Here is a 27,263-nt window from a genome sequence, read left to right as displayed (position 1 = left end):
TGAATCATCTTTCTCTGCATACGTCTCTCAGGTATTTTAAGTTGGCGAGTTCATTTTGCCATTGTTTTGTTTGTATCGATATATTTCTCCTAGGCATTTTCAGATAGTAGATTAAGACATCCCTCACATACTAGCAATTTGCTTTTATCGTTTTTTTATTTCATTTAATCTCACCCCCCTCCCTACCATAGTTTGAATTTTTATAAAGTTAACTTTAAAACGTTACCACTTGTGTCCGTGTTTTCATTCTTTCTTGCATTCTGTTGTGTTTCAACCTGTGTCTCCCTTTTATTTTTACCCTTATAACATATGCGATAAAAATGTCTTTTGTTTTTTGTAAATTTCTTTTTGTATCGCTTTGTTTGCTTTTTATCTACCCCCCCCCTAGAATAAATTGCATTGACTCTTCCGGAAATAATGGGTCGTAATTATTATTCCCCTTGGTCGGAATTCCGCCATATTGATTTCTCGAAACACGTATACTTTTTTCAAGTTGATAAAACCTTTATGAAAGGCATTCCTACTCTTCTCTCTACTTATCATTTCAATTTTATCAACTTAAAAAAATTGACGGACTACTGCGGCCGAACAAATTCAACATAAAACTCGGAAAAAATCTATAAACACTGGAAATTGACGTTTGAGTATTACTTATGCACTTTAAATAACGGGGAAATAGAAAATAATGCACAAAATTTCTTCGTCTTGATTAATTCAGTCTCAGCGACAATATTCAAAATAAGCGATGCTACAGATTACAACGACGCCATAGAAATGCTAGACACTGTTTACATAAAACCGACAAACATTATATTTAGCCGGCATCAACTTCTGACGAATAAACAGAAACCAGCACAAACTATCGATGATTGCATGCAACAACTGGAAGTACTTGCCAAATCTTGCAAATTTCAAGCAGTAAGCGCTGAGGAGAACAAAAAGCAATATATCCGTGACGCTTTCATTAGCGGCATCTCCTCCTCGAAAAACCATTCTCAACTCTACAAGAGACCTTTACAATGGCTAGGTCTCTAGAAAAGCTGAGAAGCATATGATAAGCTTCGATAACCACCCGAATGTAGCCGCTACCGTAATTAAACCAGAAGACACTCCCTTAGCCACTATAAAATTAAATATCCTACCAAAAGGAATTTGTTTCTTCTGTAGGAACACACGACATTCACGGGCGATGTGTCCTGCGTGTAACACCGAGTGTAGGAAATGTAAGAAAAATTGCCATTGGGCAAAGGTATATAAATCTTCCTCCACTGCTGCTGGGTTATATACGACCCGAACCCCCCCGCCCATTCGAATCTCTCCTGACTAGAAACGGGTGCCAAAGACATTACATACATGAAATACAAAATAAATGGGCAAGTAGTGAACACTATGGTAGACTCTGGCAGCGTGTGGACGTTTATCAGCAAAAATACAGCAAGAATGCTGAAACTTTATTATTCCCAAACAGAAAACTGTAGCATCGGCGGATCCTAATCATCATGCCAAAATCATCGGCGAAACTATTTTTGACATTTCCCTAAACAGTAAAAACCACCACGCCATGACAGTGGAAGTAATTTAGGACCTGTTCATTGATATGATTATCCGAAAAGACCTAAAACAATATAAAACTGCGACCCTGGAATTCGACGGTCTCGGAGAAGAACTTGTTATCGGAGCGGACAGTTTTCCATGCATCAAAATTTCTCTTCCCCTTTTCTCTCATCTTTCTACATGGACGACCCCTATTGCTACCAAATCTTGTTCACTGACAACATATTTATTAGAGAGGAAACTGCCAGAATGTTGAGGGAAGGCATAATAGAGCCATCTATATCTCCTTGGCGAGCTCAAGTTTTAATGACCTCTAACGAGGATAAAAAAAAAAAAAAAAAAATGGTTGTCGACTACAGCAACACCATAAATAGATTTACAGAACTGGATGCCTATCTCATGCCTAACATTAATAAAATGGTTGATGACATAGCTCGATACGTTTTTACAACATTCGACCTGAAGTCTGCTTACCATCAAATCCCAATTAGTCACGCCGATCGGATATACACAGCATTTGAAGTAAATGGAAAACTTTACCAATTTACTTGTATCCCTTTTGGCGTCACTAACGGAGTGCCTTTCAAAGATGCATCGATGGCATTGTAGAAAGAGAAAAATTAACAGACACTTGTGTATGTAGATAATGTCACAATATGCGGAAAGGATCAAAAAGAACATGACTACAACCTTCAAAGATTTTATAATATAGCAAAAAGATACATCACGCTCAACCATAGTAAGAGAATCATTTCTGCTACTTCTATCACACTTCTTGGTTACACAATCCAGAACAACCAAACTACTCCCGATTACCTGAGGCTAAAACCACTCCTTGAAATGCCACCACCTCTAAATTTCCGGTCTCAAAAACGAATAATTGGTATGTTCTCTTACTATAGTAAATTCATTTGAAACTTCTGATAAAATACTGCCTCTCAACCATAATAAGGAGTTTCCACTGCCTCCATCTATTCTAAATTCTTTTCAGATGTTGAAGACCGACTTAAGAAATGCTACCCTTATAACTGTTGACCCGGATAAAGAATTTGTAGTAGAAACTGATGCCAGTAATTATTGCATTGCTGCTACTCTAAACCAACTGGGTAGACCTATTGCATTCTTTTCTCGGACACTAAACCTGAATGAGATTAGACATCATGCTGTCAAAAAAGAAGCTGCTGCGATTATCAAAGCTCTCCGAAAATGGCAACATTTCCTACTCAGGAGACATTTCAAAGTTATTACAGATCAAAAGAGCATCAGTTTTATGTTTGATAATAAGAGGAAATCTAAAATTAAAAATAAGATACGTCGTTGGCAGATCGAACTGTCACAATTCAAATTCAGTATTGTTTACAATCCAGGAATGGAAAATACACCTGCTGACACATTTTCTCGCATCTCTGCATTAACGCACACTTTGAAAGACCTCCGCGACTTGCATGTTACACTATGCGATCCTGGTGTCACGCGACTCAACCACTTCATCAGAACAAGAAACCTTCCTTTCTCTTTAGAACAAATTAAAAATATAACAGATTCGTGCTTCTCCTGTCAGTATCTGAAACCTAAATTTGACAGTTGTAACAAAGGGACACTTATACAGGCTATACTACCTTTCCAGCGAATAAACATCGACTTTGAAGCCCCTTTACCTACTTCTGTGCGTGGTAACAAATACTCACTATAATTGATGAATATACTCGCTTTCCCTGTGCCTTCCCCTGTAAGGATATGACTAGCAAAACCGTGATCCACCGCCTAAACCAATTATTTTCAATTTTTGGTATGCCCGATATGATACACACTGACTGGGCTGCCGACTTGCAGGAGAAATCAAAGATTTCTTACGTAGCAAAGGTATCGCCACCTCTAAAACAAGTAGATACCACCCTGAGGGTAATGGGCAAGTTGAGAAACTCAATGGAACTTTATGGAAGGCCATCCAAATGACCTTACACTCTAGCAACATGAAACTGCCCCATTGGGAAGATATACTACCAAACGCTCTCCATTCAATTAGGTCGTTACTATGCACTGCCACTAATATGACTCCTTATGACAGAATGTTGAAATACAGTTGTAAATCTTCCTCTGGAACTTCTGTTCCCACTTGGGAGAAACCAGGCCCAATATATGTCAGAAACCATACTAAGTCTAGTAAGCTCGACCCTCCGGTAACCCCTGCTATGCTCATGTATGACTACCCTCTGGTGCGGAAACTACTGTCAATGTGCGAGACCTGGCTCCTAACTCCTCAAATCAAGAAGACCAACACAATGAAAACAATCCTGCAAGCCCTGAAGCCCCTAAAGAACCACCAACTGACGAAGGCAATACCTACGTGAAGAAGAATCCCTTACCTGATCCTGAAAATATCCATGCTCCCCAAGATGTGGACGCTGAGGACCAAAATCCCTGTGAGTCAGTACGGAGATCGTCCAGAATGTGATGATTTCCAAATATATATAAGGACTTCTTAACCTAGTACTGAACAAACTAAATTTAACTTCTGTAATTCCATACTTAATTATTGTTGAAGGGGAAAATGTTAGAATAAATTGCTTTGACACTTCCGGAAATAAAGGGTCGTAGTTATTCCCCTTGGTCGGAATTCCACCATATTGATTTCTCGAAAACACGTGTATACTTTTAAGTTGATAAAACCTTTACGAAAGGCTGTTTACGCTTCTTTTATCGCTACTTCTCATTTCACCCCCCACCTAATCGCATGTACAACAATGTAAACTAAACAGAAATATTTGTATTAAAAGTTAGTCCAGTTGAATTTTCAGATGTTTTTACTCATAACCCAAATAACTTTTTTATACAATTAAAAACTTTGGATTCAATTTTGTTTGGATTGAATATTTTTGGAAAAAATCTGTGATATTCATTTACAGCATACGCAAAAACCTAAAGAAGTCGTCATCGAGTTGGAAAGAAAGTAAAAAAATTTACTCTAACCGCTTTTTTAAAAAAAACGGGAATAAACGCCTGTTATGTGAGAGTCGCAATATTTTTCTCGGTGATGAACGTGTACTTTGTGACCACCATGGTCACAAAGTACACGTTCAATTTAGTACAACGTTAAAATAGAGAATTGTTCCCGACGAACAGGTATAAAAACATTTTTCAATTCTGTTCTTGGTACTACTACAGTTTATCACCGAAAATGGAGACGCTATTTTTTCCCGGCACCTGTCGTCAGAATCAGAAGGTGAAATTAGTTTTTTTAAACTAAGCACGAAATAAAAAATTAAAGTAGATAACGATTACTTCCAGAAAGAACTAATTACGACGTGGCTCCAGCGTAGTATAAACACCCACAATCTCCCCATGTTAAGAACGGCTTCAGACGTGTTATTCTGAAAGCCGTTCTTAACATGAGGTTGGGAATGTTTATTCTCCGCTAGGCCGGGGCACGTAGTACATACTTCGGTCATAGTTTAAAATACGGATTTCTCCATGATTCTGACAGCAAGTGCCTGAAAAATAAATAAAAATGAGTCTTCATTTTCGGCGATAAACTGTAGTAGTACCCCCCTTTTTTTTAATCTGAAAGTTTGTAATCGATGAGATTAACGTGAAAAAGGAGAACTAAATTGTGGAATTTAGGCGAGGGTCAATTTCCTAAACGTCCGTCAAAAATTCTAAAACGCTTGCGTCCTTCGGTTTGGCTGGACAGGAAGTAGATGACGATTATAAATTAAATTTAGTAAACTAGCCCTCTTCTCTAAATGTTTTTTTTTTTTAACTTTTTTTTTTTTTGCAAAATATTTTTTCAAACTGCTGTCGTGTAATCACATAAAATAAAATAAAAATGAATTCCCAGTTTTATTTTTCGGTTATTAAAAGTCATTCGAATGAAAAATACAGTCGACAATTTCCTAATGTGTGGTCGATTCTACCATTAGTCGTCTCCACAAGAATATTTTTGTACTTATGCAGAAATATGGACAGTGTTTATTTTTTACAAGGGATTATCATGCGAAATTCAATTTTCACGGTATCTTTTGTTTATTAACTTAAGTGAAAATACGAAATTTACAAAACGTCCTCCCGTGTTCAGAACGGCCTTCTAAATAACGTTATTTCAGCAGTCCTTTTTCTGCATAAGTACCATTTTTCCCCCAACAATGTTTCAGTAAACACAGCAAAAATAAAATTAAAAATAACAAGTCTAATTCGGAACGCAGACAAAAACAAATCTCCCACACAAAAAATATATAAACAAGGGAGATAACTCAAAGTTTCACTCAGGGGGGGGGGGGGGTAACATTACAATAAAAAAAAAAGGCCATTTTATTATTTCTGATTTTCAAAATGAAATAAAACTTTAAATTATCTTAATTTGTTTACATATTTTGCGCGGAGAGGGTTTTTTTTTTTTTTTTTTTAACTAAAAATAATTAATAGTCCTTTAATAAAATGTAATATCACAAACGAAAATGTTTAATTGTTCATGTTGAAACAAAAACGGAGTATCATGAAGTATAGACAACAAAATGTAGTAAAAAAAAAAAAATAAATAAAAACAAATGTTAATTAAAGGCAAAAAAAAGTTACTCTATATGCTTGGAGAGTGTTTTTTCTTTTTTTTTCTTTTAATATTTCAACTCATTTGAGTTTATTTGGCGGACGTACACGACACGACTACTACCCCTCTAGCGAAATACGCATCGGCTCCGATGTTGTACGCAGTTCGACTTAGGGAGCGCCTAGTTTTTATTTATTATGGCTTGTTGAAAAAAAAAAAAAAAATTTTTTATGGATATTTTTTAAAATTTTGGCTTGAACTTCGAATTATTTTGTTGGTGCTAGAGTGATCCGCGCTATTTTTTTAAAATCGTATTTCCACGTTTAATTAAAGTTTTGATGTTTTTTTTATTCAATTGTAAGGTTAAAGTACACGATAGATACAAAACTCTCCCCTCCCCATGTTAAGAATGGCTTTTTAAATAACATTTCAGCACGGATCACTCTCTGCAAGAGTAAAATTTTATGATTTTTTTTAAAAAATACATATCGGGATCAGGAGAAATGAAAGGGTCTCATGTCAATGAGGCCATGAAAAGTGAAAAATATTACATAATTTTGAAACATTTTTAGAGCATGTGCATAAAAATATGGTAATTACAAAAAATCTCCAATAAGCTTTGAAGAAAAAAAAAAAAAAAAAAAAAAAAAAAAAAATGCTTTGAAGACTTGAAATTTTTATTTTTGAATAAAAAATAATGGTATGCAGAGAGTGATCCATCCGTGCTGAAATAAGGTTATTTAAAAAGCGATTCTTAACATGGGAGGGGAAGGGGAGGGTGTTTTGTACCTATTCTGTACTTTAACCTTACAATTTAATAAAAAAAAAAAAAAATTAAAAAAATTAAAATTAAAAAAAAAAAAATTAAACTTGGAAGTACGATTTAAAAAATAGCGCGGCCGCGGCAGTAAGTGAGTAGTGTTCTTTTCGAGTAGTTTTTATTTTATTGGAGAAAATAAAGCGTACTCATGCAGTGCAGTGGCTGCAGTGCCTGCAGTGGCAGTGCAGTGCACTTATTGAGCCGTGCTGAAATAATGACATTTAGAAAGCCATTCTTAACATGGGGACGGGAGAGTTGTTTACCTATTCCGTACTTTCACCCAACAATTTAATAAAAACAGGTATCGTAAAACTTTAATTAAACTTGAAAATACTATTGCACCAATTTTCCTGTTAATAATTACCTATTATTTATAGGCAATTATTAACAGGAAAATTGGTGCAATAGTATCCCCTCCCCAAAAAAATCATAACATAATTCGCAAAGCGCAAAGTTCAAGCCAAAATAAATGAAAAAAAAATAAATAAATAGGCCACACACGCAAAAATTCTTTCCTTGTAAAAATAATAATTGCTCCCTAAGTCGAACTGCGTACACAACATCGGAGCCAATGCAACATCGGCGATGCGTATTTTGCTAGAGGGTAGCACTCGTGTACGCCAAGCAGTTTATTTTTCTTTAGAATACAAGTAGTACCAACAAGAAATTGGACGGTCATCTGGAGAGTTTCGAAAATCGCTCAAAAATTGAAAAATTAAATAAAAACTTGTCGAAACCAACTTAATAAATGTCACCAATCCTTCAACAATTTAATGTTCTATTTGTATTTTGTTTGATTATCGTTTTTGAACGATTATCGAGACTACTCACATGACCGTTTAATGTCGGCCATTTCTTTCTTGTTCTAATTTAACTCGGTTTAATCTACAATCGACAGAGGTACGAAAATGTGTTAAACCAACAAAAAACAAAATGTTATTAAAAGGCAAGATAAGTTACTCTTCTACCTAGCTGAAATCAATTAGTGTTGGGGGCTACGTGAAAACAAGAAAAAAAAAATGCCCTGATGTGACTTATATCGATAATGGCTCAAAAATAGAAAATTAAAAACCCACCAATAAATGTTATCGTGACATTTATGGGGTAGACTTCTACAAATATTGTTTAATTTTGTATTTTGAGCTATTATCGAGATTTCAAAGATGCAAGAGTCGTATTGTGGCCATTTTTCTTGTTTTCACGTAGCGCTCGACACTTTATTTGAAATAAAATTATAATTGCAAAAAATTTTTTTTGAAATTACAGGTGTCGCATAATTTTTATATAAGATTTTAATTTCCTAGCTCGCAAAACTGAAATTTTCGGCGTAACATTTTTATATAATATTGAACAATAATTAAAAATTAATTTAAAAATAGGAACATAGAAAAATAATTAAATTAAAAATATGGAAAAATTTATACAAACGTTCAGAATAGGAATGTATGGATGCAAGATGCACGTCTTGGGGGGGGGGGAGAAAAATATCACACTCCTTCCTCCTTTTAATTACATGACGTCATCAGTCTTTCGACTGCCTGATATTTTGGGCCTTCGTATATTCCGTGTATATAATTTTTTTTTTTTTTTGCGTTTTGCGAACGGCAAAATCACTGTTTTTGGTCGAATGAATGTAGGTTTTGTACAATCAAGGTGTTTTTTTTTTTGTTGTTTTTTAAATATTTAATTCAATATCTTAGGACTTTTACTGATTATCTTTGAAATAGACACATATTTATCTTTTAAAGGATTTTTTTTACAAGGAATTTATTTAACTTCAAAATTTAGCTGAATTGAGTAGCTCGCTGTGAAAACATTTTTCATAGCTTTTTTTTTTTTTTTTTTTTTTCCCCCCCACGTGTATAAATATTTTTTTACTTTTTGGAAATTAAGTTTACTCCTTAATCTTTCAAATACAATCAAAAAGTAGTCGGAAACCTACAAAAAAAAGATAAATCTGCTTTCCAAACTAGGTCCCCCTATTTTTTCCCGTACCTATTTATTTCAGCGGTAAATTTATACAAATACCGTGACAGCGAATTAGTAGAAAAAAATGTACCCTAACCCTAACCCAGTTTTCAGATTCGTGTTCAGCACACCGAAACGTAACAGAATACTACGTAAAAGATTTTACTAATTCGCTGTCACGGTGTTTGTATAATAATACCTACTTTAACCTTACAATTGAATAAAACAAACAAACAAACTTTAATTAAACTTGGAAATACGATTTAAAAATAGCGCGGATCAGTAAGTGCATTACAGCATTAGCATCCATAATTTTAAAAGAAATAAACAAAAAAAAAAATAAAAAATAAATAAACCAAGGAACATTGACATACCGTAACAAGTTTTGTTTTATTTTTTTTGTAATGTAAGTTTACTGTAATTTGTTTTTGTCCAACGAAAAAGTTTAAAACAAAACAGAACTAACTGCACGCCTGTGGAATTGTCTTCCGTTTTCCTGCTTTCCGGCTGACTACAATATGGTTGTGTTCAATTCTAAAGTAAATAAGTTCTTGATAAGCCGTTCCATATAAGTTATTAAATTTACCAAATTTTCATTACTAATGATTACTATATTGACCAATTTCTACTGTACACTCTTTAACCCTTATCCTTGAGTGGCCTCTGGGCCTTGATAATGTGGTGATTCCTTTGTAAAAAAAAAAAAAAAAGATATAGTTTTTTTTTTGTTTGTTTTGTGTGTGTGTGTAACAAAAGAAACTTTTTTTTCAAGAAAAAGATTAATAAATTATGTTTTTTTTTTTTTTTTTTGGTACTGGTGATTCTTAACATGAGATTGAGAGGGGTCTATTCCGAAAGCCATTCTTAACATGGGGAAGTTGGGGACGCATTGCGTGTGCGTGCATCTCCAATGCCCCTCCTTCAGATATTTTGGTGATGATGCAGTGGATGCACTTCTCGCCACAGGAAACGCAATTTTTTTTTCTTGACAATATGAAATCTCTTGTTCCGGCATCAAATATTTTTCCAAACTGGAGATATCCACTTTTTGTTTAGTTTTCAGAAAAGGCCTGTTTCAGGTGTGTGCTGCTTAATGAATTTAATGATTTTTATTTCCTTCCAATTTTTGTTTCGAAAAGTTAGTCTGCTACTTTGCAGTGCATTGATTGGCTGATCGACGTCTTACGTCACATTACAATCAAACTTGAGCGCATGACGTCATGTTCCGAGCGAAGTCGATCGGACGCAGTGTTACGTCACGGCCACCGGTAGCCGTGGTTACGTCTGGTTCTCAAATTAAGCATAAGTGTCATTTATTTTTTGACCACTTTTCCATACCTATGTGTATTGTAAAACAAACCCTACTTATATTTTAAGCTAAATAAAACAAACTTGTGTAGGTAAGGTAGGCCTTTGATAACATTTGTTATTTATTTTTTATCACTTTCGTTTAGTTGCCTATACTGCAAAATGGCAATATATAAAATAAAGTTTATTTAAAATTAGTAATGATTCTTGCTCAGTAATAAATGGAAATCGATTTTGGTGCTAGTGCACTTACTGATCCGCGCTATTTTAAAATCGTATTTCCAAGTTTAATTACAGTTTTATAGGTTTTTTTTTTATTCAATTATAAGGTACATATGTACAAAACACTCCCCATGTTAAGAAAGGCTTTTTTAAATAACGTTATTTCAGCACGGATCATAAGTGCATGACCCTGATTTTTCTTAAATAGTTATAAGAAATGGGAATAAAAGAAATAACATGAAAAATAGATTTTTGGCGCACGTGTGGAAGCAGTACTCCCCCATACCCTTTTTTATTTTCGTCTTCTATTTTTTAGTAAATTAATCGCATGGACATTAGTCTACGAGATATATATATATAAGTTAAGTAAATTTTTAGGGGTGCTCAATTTCTAATATAACGCTGTGGTTTTAGAACCACTCGATATTTTTAGGCAAAATTTCGCCTTTTCTTTTAAATCTGTTTGGTCTACGTAAATTTTACTTTCTTTGATTTTATATATATTTATGGTCATCTTCAAGTTTTATCACCCCCCCCCCACCATTTACAATGGTTTTGACCAAACTTTTTAAATAAAAAACACATTCAAATTGTGTCACCCGACATTTACAATCTAAGAGCAAAGAATGTGTTATAGTACCAACTAAAAACTTATAGAAAGTTGATTTTTAGGGATATTTCGGTCTGGATTCCGTATTGTTTTGGCGCGTGCGCAAAAGCAAATATGACAAGTGAAAACAATAAGGAATACAGATCTGAACACCCCCAAAAATCAACTTTCTAAACGTAAAGTTTAATTTTTTTTTTTTTTTTACATTTACAGCATCTCCAGCAAAGTTATATATATATATATATATATATTGAATGAACATGGCATGCCTTGTTCTGTACAATTAATCTTAATGATCCAGCTACACACCAGGAGTCAATTTTAAGCCAAATTCTAAAAAGGTCAAAGAATTTTTGAAGGACAAACTGCTTTTAAAAGAGGCGAAATTTAGCATAAAAACAGTGGTTCTAAATTGGGTGATCGATTTACTTGAACGTAAATTAGAAAATCAGCACCCTACAAGTATTTACATATTTACTTAACAAAAAAAAATTGATAATCTCGTAGATCCACCGAAGAAAAAAAAAATTGAAAAAAAGACGAAAACAGAGGTAGGTTGGGGTTACCGTTTCCATACGTACGCTGATTTAATATTTCTGTAAATTCTTAGTCACGTAACTTAATCAGAGTTAAATGTGCTTTTTTAAACAATAGTCATGCTTTTTGTATTAGTAAAATCAGATTAGAAACCATAAATTTAGTCAATTGACTCGTCTGCAGACTATAAGTTATCGTTTACTTGTATAAAAAAAAATGGCGTACATGTCGAAGTTGTAGTTTGATAAACAGATATTAATCACTTATCTCCCTTTTCGACCCTTATATTTGCTTTTTGATTTCCCGCCAAAAAAAAAAAAAAAAATCAATAAGCATGAAGAGGAAGCTATTTCCCGTTCCTACAACTTCTACATGGACGCCATTTTTATACGAGTAAACGATGACGAAACGTGTCTCGTAGACGAGTCAACTCGTTATAAAATGCTGTTTGATGGTTAAAATAAAATTCTTGTATAATTTAATCAAGACAATATTGATTAATGTACGTACCCGTTATGGAATTAAGTTCTCCGAAAAAATAAATAAATGAAGAATAAAATCACTTAAGTAGTTTTTTTTTTTAGTTTATTTATTTATTTTTTTGGTATTATTATACAAACACCGTGACAGCGTTAGGGTTAGGGGTAATTCGCTGTCACGGTGTTTGTATAGTTTTACCATTTTTTTTTTTTATAGCAAAAACAATTTATGACACCGAGGAACGGGTAGCCATGTTTTGATTTCTAGACCACGAGGAAGCAAGAGAAGCTAATATGAGGAGAAGGTGTCGGCGCTTATATATATATATATATATATATATACACACACATACATATTTACTATGCCTCCCCACGGGACAGTTCAAACATGGCTACTTTCAGCTCTGTCATAATTGTTTTTCCGCCATTAAAAAACTACTTGATCAAATTAAGTGAAATTTTCCCCCCAAAGAATTTTATTCCATAACAGGTACGTACAATAGCTTTAATATTTTCATATTTTTTATGTCTTGATTAAACCAAACACGTACCTAAAAAAATAACACTGAAGAATTCGTTAAAAAACGAACGCATTAGACTTCAAATTCTCTACCAAACTCATCTACTTGTCGAAAGGATTTGTAAGTTGTTTTTTCAGGTAAAGTCTTAAAAAGTTCGGCAGAGAATTGGTAGAATCCAAGTTTAGCGTTACAAATTCCAAAGAATTATTTGAGTATGGGCACTATTGCCAAACGAATTATTTTGTGTTAAATAGTAGTTTTAAAAAATTAACCATTGTATGCGTAGAATAAAAATATCGAAGCCGGTCATTTTGTTTACCTTATCGCCATCTTCTAAAATGAAAAATAAATTGGTCCATTTTTTTCTTCGAGAGTGACCTGCCCTTTCAATTTATTTTACATTTTTGAACGGAATAAAATAAAATAAACGAAAAAATTATTAAACAAGATTTGAACAAAATAAAATAATCGAAAACATTAAACATTTATTTTACATTTGTACAGAATAAAATTTATTTTATTCCGTTTTTAGCACACCCGAAAAGCCTTCAAAAACAAGTTTTTCTACTAAGCTACAATTACCATTTTGCACTTAAAAGGACGGTTAAAATCTTAATACCTAACGGTTGAATGTTTGGGTGCTAATGCAGTAATGCAATGCACTTACTGATCCGCGCTATTTTTTTTTAAATCGTATTTCCAAGTTTAATTAAAGTTTTAGGGTTTGTATTACTGTACACACAGATTCGAAAAAGTTGTCAAAAAACAAATATATAACAAATAAATGTTATCAAAGGCAAGATAAGTTACTTTTCTACCTAACTGGATATATTTTTTGTGTTTTTATTCAATGTAACATTGTAACATTTATTCAGCTCGAAAAACAGTGTTTACCGATGTATTCGAAAATTCAAGATGGCGTCTCACACCCTCTTTAACACCGTAAGTTTGGAAAAAGGTGTTATAAATAAAAAACTATACAAAATACTATTAAAAAACCGCCGAATATATGTCAACCTATACCACGGTAACATATATTGAGCGAGTTTTTAACAGTATTTAAACCGGATTTTTTTTTATTTATTACACCTTTTTCCAAACTTACCGTGTTAAAGAGAGAATCGACCGCCATCTTGAATTTTCCAATACATCGGTAAACACTGTATGTTTTTCGAGTTGAATAAACATGTTAAATTGAATAAAAACACGAAAATTATATCCAGTTTGGTAGAAAAGTAACTTATCTTGCCTTTGATAACATTTATCTATATATCTATAAAAGTGAACGTGTCTGTCTGTCTGTGTACATTTCCCTACGCAATAACTCTGTCAATTTTTAGTCTATAGACTCGAAATTTGAAATACCGGGTACTGAGATTTGGGAAAATCGATGTGACGGGTGTCAGCCAGAAATTTGGCTCTTAAGGGGTCAAATTTCAACGATTTGACCTTTAAGAACTCTACCAAACTCTTCCGACAATTTTGGGTCTAGACACTTGAAATTTTAGATATAGGTTCCTTGAACATGGATCTAACTTAATAAAGTGATTTGAGCCCGAAACTATAAATTTTAAGGGGTCATAATAGGGGTCAAAGTTTTAAAAAATTAACCATTTTTTTTGTTTTTTGCACAGGCCACAGCATACACCTCCAAACACCCGAGCAACGCCGGGCACCCCTGCTAGTTTGTTATATATTTGTTTTTTGACAACTTTTTGCGAATCTATGTGTACAGTAATACAAACCCAAGTTTTTTTTTTTTATTCAATTGTAAGGTTAAAGTACAGAATAGGTACAAAACACCCTCCCCTCCCCATGTTAAGAATGGCTTTTTAAATAACGTTATTTCACCACAGATCGATAAGTGCATGTGCATGACTGCAGTGCATGACTCATGCACTGCATGAGTACCAATGTTTAATATCCGGTAGGATGCCCCATCCTCAGCTTTAACAAAAAATTACTTTTTAAAAACTGCGCTTGCTACCATCGACACGTCTGAGAAATGTGGAAGTTACTTTTACATGCAACCCGGATATAAGAGACCCCCTCCCCCAGCACTTACAGTTCTTTTATATCCGTGTTAACACAGGGTCTAATTTGGTTGGGACCAAAAAAGACCTCTTTTATATCCGTGTTACGCTGTAACTTTAATTTTTGGATGCTTATTAAAAATTACATTAAAAAACTGGTATTATTATACAAACACCGTGACAGCGTTAGGGTTAGGGTTTAGGGTTAATTCGCTGTCACGGTGTTTGTATAAATTTACCAAAAAACTTTGTACGTACTAGTCATGGAAGGAAGGCGTCATAAACAATACAAAAAAAAAAAAAAAAACGTAAATTGATCAAGTAGTTTCTTTAACTAAGAAAATCAAGTTACGCTTTTTAGCAATTTTACTAAACTTTAACATAAGGCTGGTTTTGACCTCGACACTTCGAATTTAGTTTTTCTCCTTATTTCATCGTGGCCGGCGAAAACACTACCATTTGCTTAGTCATAAAATTTTCTTGAATAATACAAAATATTTGATCAAATTACGATTTTTTTTTTTTTTTCATTCCGTGACTGGTACATAGATCATACAGACTTTTCTGTATTTTCGTTACTTTTAATTGTCGCCATAAGTGCAATTCTGAATAAGCACCGTTTTTTGTTCTTTTTTCAGAGAGTGGCATTTATCTTTAAAGAAAGTAGTAAGTCGTGAAAAATGAAATACAATTCATAAAACTGTTTGCAAGTTTTAAATATATCTATACTTACTGTTATTATGGCAAAATTGATTCCAGGTAAAATCCATTCAATCTTACAATCTTTGAATCTGGAACGAATAAAAATAAAATATAATTTTTTTTTTTTGTACGTAAATTTCGTCTGTAGAAATGTTAATATTTGAAATGGGTGCTAATGCACTTACTGAGCCGCGCTGTTTTTTTAAATCGTATTTCCAAGTTTAATGTTTTTTTATTCAATTGTAAGGTAATACAGAATAGGTTCAAAACACCCTCCCCATGTTAAGAATGGCTTTTTAAATAACGTTATTTCAGCACGGATCCAAGTACCTTGAAATGTTTGATCAAAATGCGCTGGCTGGAGTACCAACTGAAAACTTGGTGCTAGTGCACTTACTGATCCGCGCTATTTTTTAAATCATATTTCCAAGTTTAATTAAAGTTTTATTTTTTTTATTCAGTTGTAAGGTTAAAGTATAGAATAGGTACAAAAACCCCTCCCAATGTTAAGAACGGCTTTTTAAATGTGTTATTATTTCAGCACGGATCAATAAGTGCACTCACTAGTGCCAAAAACTTTTAAGAGGTTGGTTTTAAGGAGTATTTGAGTCTGTTTTGAACGAAAATCATATTTAAAATTGTCACAAGTATTTTTTATGATATTAAGACCTTTTATTTAATATATTCTCTAATGTTTTCATTGGTGGCCATTTTTTTTTTTTTTTTTTGCACATATTTAATTGCTGGGGCATTCATTCAAAACAAACCCCGAATATCTTCAAAAATAAACTTGAAAATGTCTCATTAATTTAACCGGTAAATGCCAAGTTGCCGTTATAGTAAAAACAAAAAACTGTACTTTCAAAATAGCCGGCATTAATTTTTTTTTTTTTTTTTTCAGAATGTTTAAGTGGCGGACGTTGGGAATCTGAGCCTTACCTTATAAATTCCACAATTTTCACTTTTTTGAACTTTTTTCTTGTTTATATCATCCAGTAGAGACTTATGTATCAGATAATTAAAAAAATACTTTTTAAAATAATTTTTTATGACTTTTCACAACTTGTTCAGTTTTCTATTCTAATGTTGTAGTAAATTAAACACGAACTTAAGGTCCATTTTTTTTTTACTCTAAAATAACCGGAGTATCTCAGTGTTCACTTAGAACGTGTTTCTTTTCTTAAATTGTTAGTGAACACTGAGTTACGTCCGGTTATTTTAGAGTAAATAAAATAAAAAATGATTTTTAAAAAGTATTTTTTTTTTTTTATTATCTGATGCATAAGTCTCTATTTGGATGATATTAACAAGAAAAAAAAGTTTTAAAAAAAGTGAAAATTATGATATTTATAAGGTAAGGCTTAAGGCTCAGATTCCCAACGCCCGCCGTTTAAGTTTTTCGATATATATTGGATATTTTTCTAGTATTGTCACTTATCTTATTTACCTCTATGAGGTTAGATACCAGACTAGCCCCGTCGGCATTCCCCAATAAAAACGCCTCAGACGATTAGCAATAAACTAAACCTTTCTCAGAGAAGGTAAAATCTAGAAGGAAGCTCTTGAGACAACAGAACCATACAAGTCAATGTTGGACTGATTGTTGAGGCCGTACCTCGACTGGTACGAATGCCTATTCAACTCGCCACATAATTATGAATTGATTTGACTTATGATTGGTAGCGGTCTAGAAACATCGGCTGAGTTCATTTTATGTAAAAACAGAAACGGAGCGAAACTGAAGAGTTAAAAAAAAAAAATGCAAATGTGTAATTATTTAAAACTGGTTTAATTCAGTTTTTACATAAAACTCGAACAGCAACACGTAAACTTTACCAATGAAGCGAAAGCGGCTTCATTGAAGCGAGCGCCCCCCCCCCCTTTCATTAATTTTCAAAAGAAATAAACTTTGGAAATATATGCTTAAGCCAAAACACTAGAAATAGACGAGTAATTCTGAAAATATTTCAAGATGGCGATTGTTTTGGTAATACAAAACAATGGTTACTCGTTCTGTTCTACGTGACATGCTTAAGAACTTAGTGACCATGTTAAGTTAAAGTTTCCATAACGTCTATGGTTAAAAAGGGGGTGGATCTGAACGAGACCCCCCACCTCCAAGAACGGCTTTCAGAATAAATACCATGTTAAGATCGGCTTTCGTTTTTTTTTTTTTTTTGTAAGTTTTTAAGTTGATTATTATTGATTAGACACTAATATACAAGGGGTGATTTGATTCTCGTTCAGATCCGCCTTTGTTGGAAAATCAAACATTCCAATAAAATTACATTGCTTTGGAGAAATGCAAATTCGAATATTTTGGGTTTGTATTAGTGTACACAGATTCGAAAAAGTTGTCAAAAAAAAAAAAAAAAAAAATTATATATATATATATATATATAACAAATAAATGTTATCAAAGGCAAAATAAGTTACTTTTCTACCAAACTGGATATATTTTTCGTGTTTTTAGTCAATGTAACATGTTTATTCAGCCCAAAAAACATACAGTGTTTACCGATGTATTGGAAAATTCAAGATGGCGCCCGACTTTCTTTTTAACACGATAAGTTTGGGAAAAGGTGTTATAAATAATAAACTAGACAAAATACTATTTAAAAACCCACCGAATATGTCAACCTATGTCACGATAACATATATTGAGCGAGTTTCTAACAGTATTTTGTCTAGTTTTATATTTATAGCACCTTTTCCCAAACCTATCGTGTAAATGAGAGAGTCGGGCGCCATTTTGAATTTTCCAATATATCGGTAAACACAGTATGTTTTTTGAGCTGATAAACATGTTACATTGAATAAAAACACGAAAAATTATCCAGTTAGGTAGAAAAGTAACTTATCTTGCCTTTAATAAAATTTTTTATATATTTGTTTATTGACAACTTTTTCGAATCTATGTGTACACTCAAACCCAAAATCTCACATGTCTGAATCATTTATTGTTTAATGTTTTTAAAATGGCAGGCGAGTCGGTCGCTTCTGATATTTCTCAAATTTGATTTTCTTATTTAAAAATTCACACACACACACACATATTAATATATATATATATATATATATATATAAGAGAGAGAGAGAGAGAGAGAGATATTAGGTCCATGCCCAGAATTTATGTAAAACAACGAATATTTTAAAATAACGAAATAAAGTAATTAATAAAACATTTAATTAAAAAACAGCAGCAATAGTTGAAAATCTATGAACTCTAATCGTTTCAAACCATGATACTGTTTTGTCGGTGAAGCTATTATGCATAAGTGCACTTCAAAAAGTATGTAATTTTGTTATAAAAAAGAAATTCCAAATATGACGGATCTGAACGAGAACCCCCCCCCCCCTTCCCTAATTATAGAATGTTTTAATGTGCAGTATAATTTTCGAGGTTAACATGGAGGTGTTTATACTACGTTGGGTTAGGTTGTTAAAAAAAAAAAAAGTACCAACTGCAAAATACCAGTTAAAATTAGGGGGGGGGGGCGATTCTCGTTCAGGTCCGCCCCAGGTTTCACATGTAAATCGCACTCAAAAATAAAATCTCATTTTTTTTCCTTGGCAGCAAAGAAAGTGTTAGTGTCACCATGTCAAACTTTCCTATGTTGTAAGAGACTACGACGTAAGTTGTACTAAAATAAAATGCCATTAAAACGAGGATGATTGACGACTATACGCGTTAACGTTCATTTTCTTTTCGGTTTCGTGTGTCGTAAAAAGCTTGTCATAAAAATGTGATAAATTATAGACGAGAACATTTATGACACTTTCTGACGTACAGTCTACATAGACTGTGCATTTAGAAAAATAATTGCTGAAAACTATATTCATCACATAAACAAAAAAACTAAAATAAAAGTAATAATGCCCACCTCTTAGTGTTAATCAATAAATGTGACTGACTTATAAGCGTAATATAATTATATGCAAATTGGTGCTAATGCACTTACTGATCCGCACTATTTTTTTAAATCGTATTTCCAAGTTTAATTAAAGTTCTGTTTTTTTTTTTTTATTGAATTGTATAGAATAGGTACAAAACACTCTCCCTCCCCATGTTAAGAATGGCTTTTTAAATAACGATTATTTCAGCACGGATCAATACCAGATAAAAACCATACACAAAAAATCATGTAAGTTACCTGCTGAAATAACGTTATTTAGAAAACCATTCTTAACATGGAGAGGGGAAGGCGTTTTGTAACTATTTTGTACTCTCACCTAACACTAATAAAAGATACCGTGGTTACTACTGCACTTATTGATCCGTGCTGAAATAACGTTATTATTTGAAAAGCCATTCTTAACATGGGGAGGGGAGGTTATTTTGTACCTATTCTATACAATTGAATTTAAAAAAAAACAGAACTTTAATTAAACTTGGAAATACGATTTAAAAAATAGCACGGATCAGTAAGTGCACTAGCAGCGATGTCGTTAAACTCATTACTATTTTCTGTAAGGTATTAAGAGTTCTACGCGAATATTTGAGTAGAATTCATTTTGGTACTTACGCATGTTAGCCTACTGAAATAACGTTATTTAAAAAGCCATTCTTGACATGGGGAGGGGGAGGAGGTTTCGTAATTATTCTGTACTTTCACCTAACAGTTTAAAAGATATCGGAAGACTTGCATTCAACTTAATATTTAAAAAAAAACACGGTAACATAAGTGCATAAGCAGTTTCATTTTTTTTCCAGTTCAATTGTACTACAATACTATTATGAATACATAAGGATCAGCGGTTCCTATTATAATAATAGGCGCCGTTGAATTTTCTTTTGCGTGTAGTTCCTATTTACAATGCCTCCCCACGGGACAGAGTTAGACACCAGGGTCGTTTTTTAATGTGGAGAAAAGGAACAAAAATAAAAATTGTCTCAGTCGTGAAGGATTTGTCTTCCACTGACAGAACAAGAAATTGAAGTGTAGATCTGAAGAACAGATCTTGACCCGAAGGCCAAGAATTTATATTTTGCGTGTAGTCATGCAGAATACAAAACGTGCAATTTTTGGGGGGTGGGGGGGATTACGATCAACAGTTACGAAAAAGTAGTCAAAAAAAAAAAAAAAAAAATGAAAAGCTGGACATTCATTTAAAGGTCTTCTACCTATCTGGAAAGGTTTTTAGTAGTTTTACTCATTTTAAAACGTTTAATCGGTTCAAGTTAAATGCAAGTTTTAAGAGTATTTTTTTTAAACTTTTAGTTGACAGTCCAGAATAGTTTATTAAAAAAAAAACCTTTCTACTCATTATAAGAATGGGTTTCTAAAGAATGTCATTATTTCAGCACGGTCCGCATTCTACATACAATTTTAGGTACTAGTGCAGTTTGCAGTGCACTTATTGATCCGTGCTGAAATAACATTTAAAAAGCCGTTCTTAACATGGGGAGGGGAGTTTTGTAACTATTCTATACTTTAACTTTACAATTGAATAATAAAAAATCTTTAATTAAACTTGGAAATACGATGTAAAAAATAGCGCGGATCAGTAACTGCATTAGCACCCAATTTTGTTTGGTATTAGTCATCAAAATGTTTGACACTGTTCATGCTTTGTCTAAATTCTTGTGTTTAATTTCAATTTAGATTTTAAAATGTACAAAATCTAACTTTACTTTCTATGATTGTGATACTTATATGCACTTATGTTACCATGCTGAAATAAAACGTTACTTCGAAAGCCAATCTTAACATGGGGGAAGGGTGTTTTGGGGTTTGTATTACTGTACACATAGATTCGAAAAAGTTGTCAAAAAAAAACAAAAAACAAATATATAACAAATAAATGTTATCAAAGGGAAGATAAGTTACTTTTCTACCTAACTGGATATATTTTTCGTGTTTTTATTCAATGTAACATGTTTATTCAGCTCGAAAAACATGCAGTGTTTACAGACGTATTGGAAAATTCAAAATGGCGCCCAACACTCTTTTTAACATGGTAAGTTTGGGAAAAGGTATTATAAATAATACAAAATACTATTAAAAAAACACCGAATATATGTCAAATTATATCACGGTAACATATAATGAGCGAATTTCTAACAGTATTTTGTCTAGTTTATTATTTATAACATCTTTTCCTGAACTTACCGTATTAAAGAGAGTGTCGGGCGCCATTTTGAATTTTCCAACACAAACACTGTATGCTTTTCGAGCTGAATAAACATGATACATTGAATAAAAACATGAAAAATATATCCAGTTAGGTAGAAAAGTAACTTATCTTGCCTTTGATAACATTTATTTGTTATATATTTGTTTTTTTGACAACTTTTTCGAATCTATGTGTACAGCAATACAAACTACTTGATGAAATTAAGTGAAATTTTTTTCGGAGAACTTCGTTCCATAACGGATACGTACAATTAAAACTTTTTTCGATATTTTCATTTTTTAATCTCTTGACTAAACTGTACAAGTACCAATCATACTAGTTGATAAATTTAAGAATAAATTAACGATAACAAGTTAGTGTGGTTACGACCGTACGATTTTGGGGGGGGGGGTTGTATTATTGTAGATTCGAAAAAGTTGTCAAAAAACAAATATATAACAATTTAAATGGATACTCATTCAGAGAGTGATCCGTGCTGAAATAACGTTATTTAAAAAGCCATTCTTAACATGGGGAGGGGAGTGTGTTTTGTACCTATTCTGTAAAAACATTTTATTACATAAAAAAAATAAAAAACTTTAAACGTGGAACTACGATTTAAAAATTAGCGTGGATCTCTGCATTAGCACCAATAAATGTTATCAAAGGCAAGAGAAGTTACTTTTCTACCTAACTGGATAATTTTCTAGTGTTTTTTATTTAATATAAAATGTTTATTCAGTTTAAAAACCAGTGTTTACCGATGTATTGAAAAATTTAAAATGGCGCCCGCTCGACTCTCTTTGACACGGTAAGTTTGGGAAAAGGAGTTAAAGATAAAAAACTAGACAAAATACTGCTAGAAACTCGCTCAATTTATGTTACCGTAACATAGGCTGACATATTCGGTGGGGGTTTTAACAGTATTTTGCATTTTTTTTTTGTTTTTTTTTTATATTTTTAACTTATTTCCTAAACTTACCGTGTCAAAGAGAGAGTCGGGCGGGCGCCATTTAAAATTTTCCAATACATCGGTAAGCACTGTTTTTCGAGCTGAATAAACATGTTACATTAAATAAAAAAAACTAAAAACATATCCTAGCTAGGTAGAAAAGTAACTTACCTTGCCTTTGATAACATTTGTTTGTTATATATTTGTTTTTAGACAACTTTTTCGAATCTGTGTACAGCAATACAAACCTGGGTGCACTTACTGATCCGCGTTATTTTTAAAATCGTATTTCCAAGTTTAATTAAAGTTGTTTTTTTTTTAAATTCAATTTTAAAGTACAGAATATGTACAAAACACCCTCCCCGTGTTAAGAATGGCTTTTTAAATAACGTTATTTCAGCACGGATCAATAAATGCATGAGTACCCAAACCCGATTTTTAAAAAAATATTTAATTTTTGCGATATCTTGTTTATTAAATTGTTAGGAGAAAGTACAAAATAGTTACAAAATACCCTCTCCATGTTAAGAACGGGTTTCTAAATAATAGCATTATTATTTCAGCATGGTAAAAGTACCGAAATGATCACGAAAAGTAAATATGTGGAAGTTTAATTTCTAAATAACGATTTATCAGGAACAAAATTCCTGATAAATGAACAACATCCCTACTACAAATCCAACTATAAAAATCGAACCCATATATTGTCAATATTTTTATCGATTAGGTGCTTACCTTTGCGAATTAACGGTGTACTTGGATAGATATGTCTTTTCAATAACAATGGAGGTTCAAAGTAGATATTCAGAAAAGTTCAAATTATTGATCAGGATTGTGAACGCTTATCCATTCAAACTGCATAAAACGTAACAGCTTTTTTTTCTTCTTAAATACAGAACGCAATTAAAAAAAAAAACAGGTTTAAATTTAACTTTTAACGGTTGTTTTGCCGGCGTCTTTATAAGAAACCGGTTCTTCAAAGTCTCCCTCGTCTTCATATATCGCGCGATGCAAACTTTTTTTTTCCTTCCTTCCTTTTAATTCAATAACACCGCCTTGTCATCATTACGAATGTAGAGATTTAAAAAAAAAAATAACGGGACATTATTGCCCAACATTAAATAATGACTGGTTAAGGGAGGGAGACGCGCGTGCGCGCACTCCTGGTTAAGTGAGAGTGCCGCGCTAGTCATGCCAGACTATGTGAGAGAAATAGGGGAAGGGGATACATATCGATTGACCCCGTTATGACTCAGCGTGCAAATATACAGACAGTCGTCGCCGACAGACGGACCGACAGCCCTTTAAAATACACACAAACACACGCACGCGTGCCCTGGCAAACAGGTAAAAAAAAAAAAAAAGTCGCATAGTAACTAGATTTTTCTGAGATTATATCAGAGTGTAGAAACTGTTTTGTTCAGCCATACTTCGATAAGGTGAGGTCATCGCTGGTCACTGGACGCGTCATACCGACAGATCTGATCACGGCAAATTTTGTACCCGTCTAGAATTTCCACTCCCTCCCAATTGGGGGAGCTGGATCCCCCTCCCCTACCATCTGGCTTCATGTTTAAGGCTGGCTGCAGTAGGAAACGGATAGATAACTGGAGAGTGACTCGATTTTTCATCTTAGCAACCTCTTTATTTAATGCTTCCCACGAGAGCAAAGACACCTGGTTGCTTAATATGGGGAGAATGCAGCTACCCAATTGAGAATTGTTTGTGGAGAACAAAAATAAGATTGCTTTAGTCTAGAAGGAGTTCACGCTTATTCTGACAAAGACCCGTTAAAAAAATTACATTTAAAGAATTTATTAAATTAAATGGTACTGGTCGCGATTTGAGTTCCCTGCCGAACACCATAAAAAAAAACACTGACTTCTCCCGACGCATGAGCAAAGGACATGTTTTAGTTGCCATAGTAACTAAACGATCATGAATTTTTATCGACTTTTTTTTAATAAGTTTTACTGTTTATGAATATTGAAATAAATGAAATTACTACACATTTATTAGTAATAATTTTATCGACTTTTTTTTAATAGCATTTTCTATATATCATATAGCGCGAATCATAAGTGCACTAGCACCCATTTTTTTTATTAATAAATGTTTAGTAATTTTTAAAAAGTCGATAAAATTATAATTAATAAATGTGTAATAATTTCATTTATTTCAATATTCATAAACAGTAAAACTTATAAAAAAAAGTCGATAAAAGTGAGACAAACAGTAAAACGTCGTCATTTAAAAAGAAAATGCTATTTAAAAAAAAGTCGATCGTGCACTTATGATTCGCGCTAGAAAATGCTATTAAAAAAATAAGTCGATAAAATTATTACTAATAAATGTGTAGTAATTTCATTTATTTCAATATTCATAAACAGTAAAACTTATTAAAAAAAGTCGATAAAAATTCATGATCGTTTAGTTACTATGGCAACTAAAACATGTCCTTTGCTCATGCGTAGGGAGAAGTCATTGTTTTTTTATGGTGTTCGGCGGGGAACTCAAATCGCGACCAGTACCAATTAAATCCGCAATGCTTTTTCTGTTTTTCGTAAACAAGTCAGCCATTTTAATCTTGACAGTAGTTACATCGTGACTCTTCGAAATCTGAAAGAAGACTTAAAACATTTAAACTACTGTCGAATAGAAAGTTATTCAAACTGGGTTTACTAATTTCTCACGTAACGCCGTTGAAGTAATTTTAAAACATTTATAAATTATCAAATTATATCCGGATGATTAAATGTAACTTTCAAAATCGGTAAAAAAAAAAAAAAAAGTTAAAAAAAATTGATTAAAATAAAAATAATGAAAATATAGACTCCCGAGCAACGCCGGGTGTAGTTAGTCTTTAACTTACAAAAACCAAATAAACAGGGGCATGGATCTGGTTAACATAGAAAACCGAAATGCCGGTTTGCGGTATCGTAAAATTCGTTGGGTGCTTATTCAAATTGGCACTTATGGCAGCAATCAAAAAAAAAAAGTAAAAAAAATGCTGAAAAGTCTGTATTATGTTACCTACCAGTCACAGAACGAAGATGGAATATTCCAAAAAATCACTTAATTTGATCAAGTAGATTTTTAAATTTATACAAGCAAATCAAATTTTACGATTAAGCGAAGTGTTTTCGTCGGACATGATTAAATTCGATGAAATAAAGGGGGGGGGGCAATTCAAATCGAAGGTCAAAAATAAGCCTCATTAAATTCAGATTCGTAAACAAATCGTTAAAAATCGTAAATTTAAATTTTCTTAGTTTTAAATAAACTACTTGATCGATTTACAGGATTTTTGGAACATGACATCTCCGTTCTGTTAACGTTCAGTTCTGTACATCATACGGACTTTTCTGTATTTTCTTTACTTTAATTGCCGCCATAAGTGCCAATCTGAATAAGCACTATTCGCTGACAAGAGAATAATCACAGGAGCGCGTTCGAATCGAGTCGGGCAGATAAATCAAGTTGATAATTTTCTGGTTAAAACGAAACCATTCTTTTTAAAAGATTAAAAAATTTCTTTTTTTAACCATTTTCGGCTGAAATATTTTCAACCAAAATATATGGCCAACTATTATTTTTATTTATACAAAATAAAAATCCCCATAGTTGCCCATATATTCCCCATAGTTGCCATATATTCCCCGTTTTAATACTTCCGTCTTAGAAAATCAGAACTTTAATCATTCTAAACTTATGAAGAAGTCGATTACTTTTGTCACGTTTTCATTTCGTTGTTTGTTTCACGTGTACGAATTAAATATAATTTTTTTTTAAGTGCTTGTACAAATAAAGTCGACAGATCAAACAGTCGTGAAACAAGTGAGATTTTTTAAAGTTGCAAGGTGAAAGTATAGAATAGTTACAAACCCCCCCTCCATGTTCAGAATGACTTTCTAAATAACGTTATTTCAGCGCTAAGTATACAATTTAAACAGAAAAAGCAGTAATATAAAATAAAATTTGAATAATTTCCAGTTTTGTTTTTGTAAATTTATATCAAAAATATTTTTCTAAACAACAAAATAAAAGTAATGGCGGACCTGAACGAGAATCAACCACCCTCTAAGAATGGCTTTCGGAATAAAAACCCCAACCTCCCATGGTAAGAACGGCTTTCGTTTATTTGCAATTTTTTCAGTGGATTATTATTGGTTGGACACTAATATATAAGGAGTGGGTTGATTCTCGTTCAGGTTCGATAACGAACAATAAGCAAAAATTTAAAGTAATCTAAAATATGAGTTCTAAAATAAGCAATCTGAGTTATGTCCCCTGGTTCTGCAATTTTGTATTAAAAAAATCGATCTGTCGACTTTCTTTGTACAAGCACCTTTTTTTAAAATGTTTTTCATTCATTTTTAAAGTAAAATATTTGAGAATAATGCCAAAACCCATTTCACTCTAAATAATTTAGGTGGACTAATGAAAATCAACCCATTAAACTCCTAAATCCAAATCCAAAAGAAATTTAAACTTACGAACGCATCCGTCGCGCGCGCGTGTGTGTGTGTGTGTGTGAATCAAAATTTAATTTTGAAGAATTAACAATTTAGGGCAATTATTCTGTACAAAAAGGAAAACAAGAGCAACTAGAAAATCAAATGAAGATGACAATGATAGTGTGGATTGTGACACTCAAGTTGATAATATGATAAAAATGTTGAGGTGGGGGTAGAAATTTTTGGTCTGGGAATTTATCTCCTCACACAAAATAAAGAATCTTCAAATAAATAAATATTCATATTCTTAAAAAGTTGTTGTTGTAATAGTAGTAGTTATTAAATAAATAAATATTTAAAAGATAATGGGTTAACCTAATTTCTAGAAAGCGGTTTATTTTAGTATTTTTAAAGTAGAGGAGGAAAGAAGGTGTGTGTGT

At 32.8% G+C, this 27,263-nt stretch overlaps 1 protein-coding gene across 14 annotated transcripts in view; it reads right to left on the bottom strand.

The window, feature by feature from the left end:
• Positions 1–27,263, bottom strand: part of LOC145278069 (uncharacterized) — a 373,119-nt gene that overhangs the window by 225,462 nt on the left and 120,394 nt on the right. For 12 of the 14 annotated variants that reach the window (XR_013868326.1, XR_013868317.1, XR_013868318.1 and 9 more), the window contains exon 2: positions 15,329–15,386. The gene's annotated coding sequence lies outside the window, so the exon portion shown is untranslated. Of the gene's footprint in view, positions 1–15,328; positions 15,387–23,101; positions 24,090–27,263 lie in introns of those variants that run through there. The other 2 variants (XR_013868321.1, XR_013868325.1) reach the window with 2 other exon arrangements.

Source organism: Euprymna scolopes, chromosome 6 (genome assembly GCF_053919585.1).
Source record: "Euprymna scolopes isolate OS-2025 chromosome 6, ASM5391958v1, whole genome shotgun sequence".
NCBI lineage: Eukaryota > Metazoa > Mollusca > Cephalopoda > Sepiida > Sepiolidae > Euprymna > Euprymna scolopes.
This window is presented reverse-complemented; position numbering and strand designations above follow the sequence as displayed.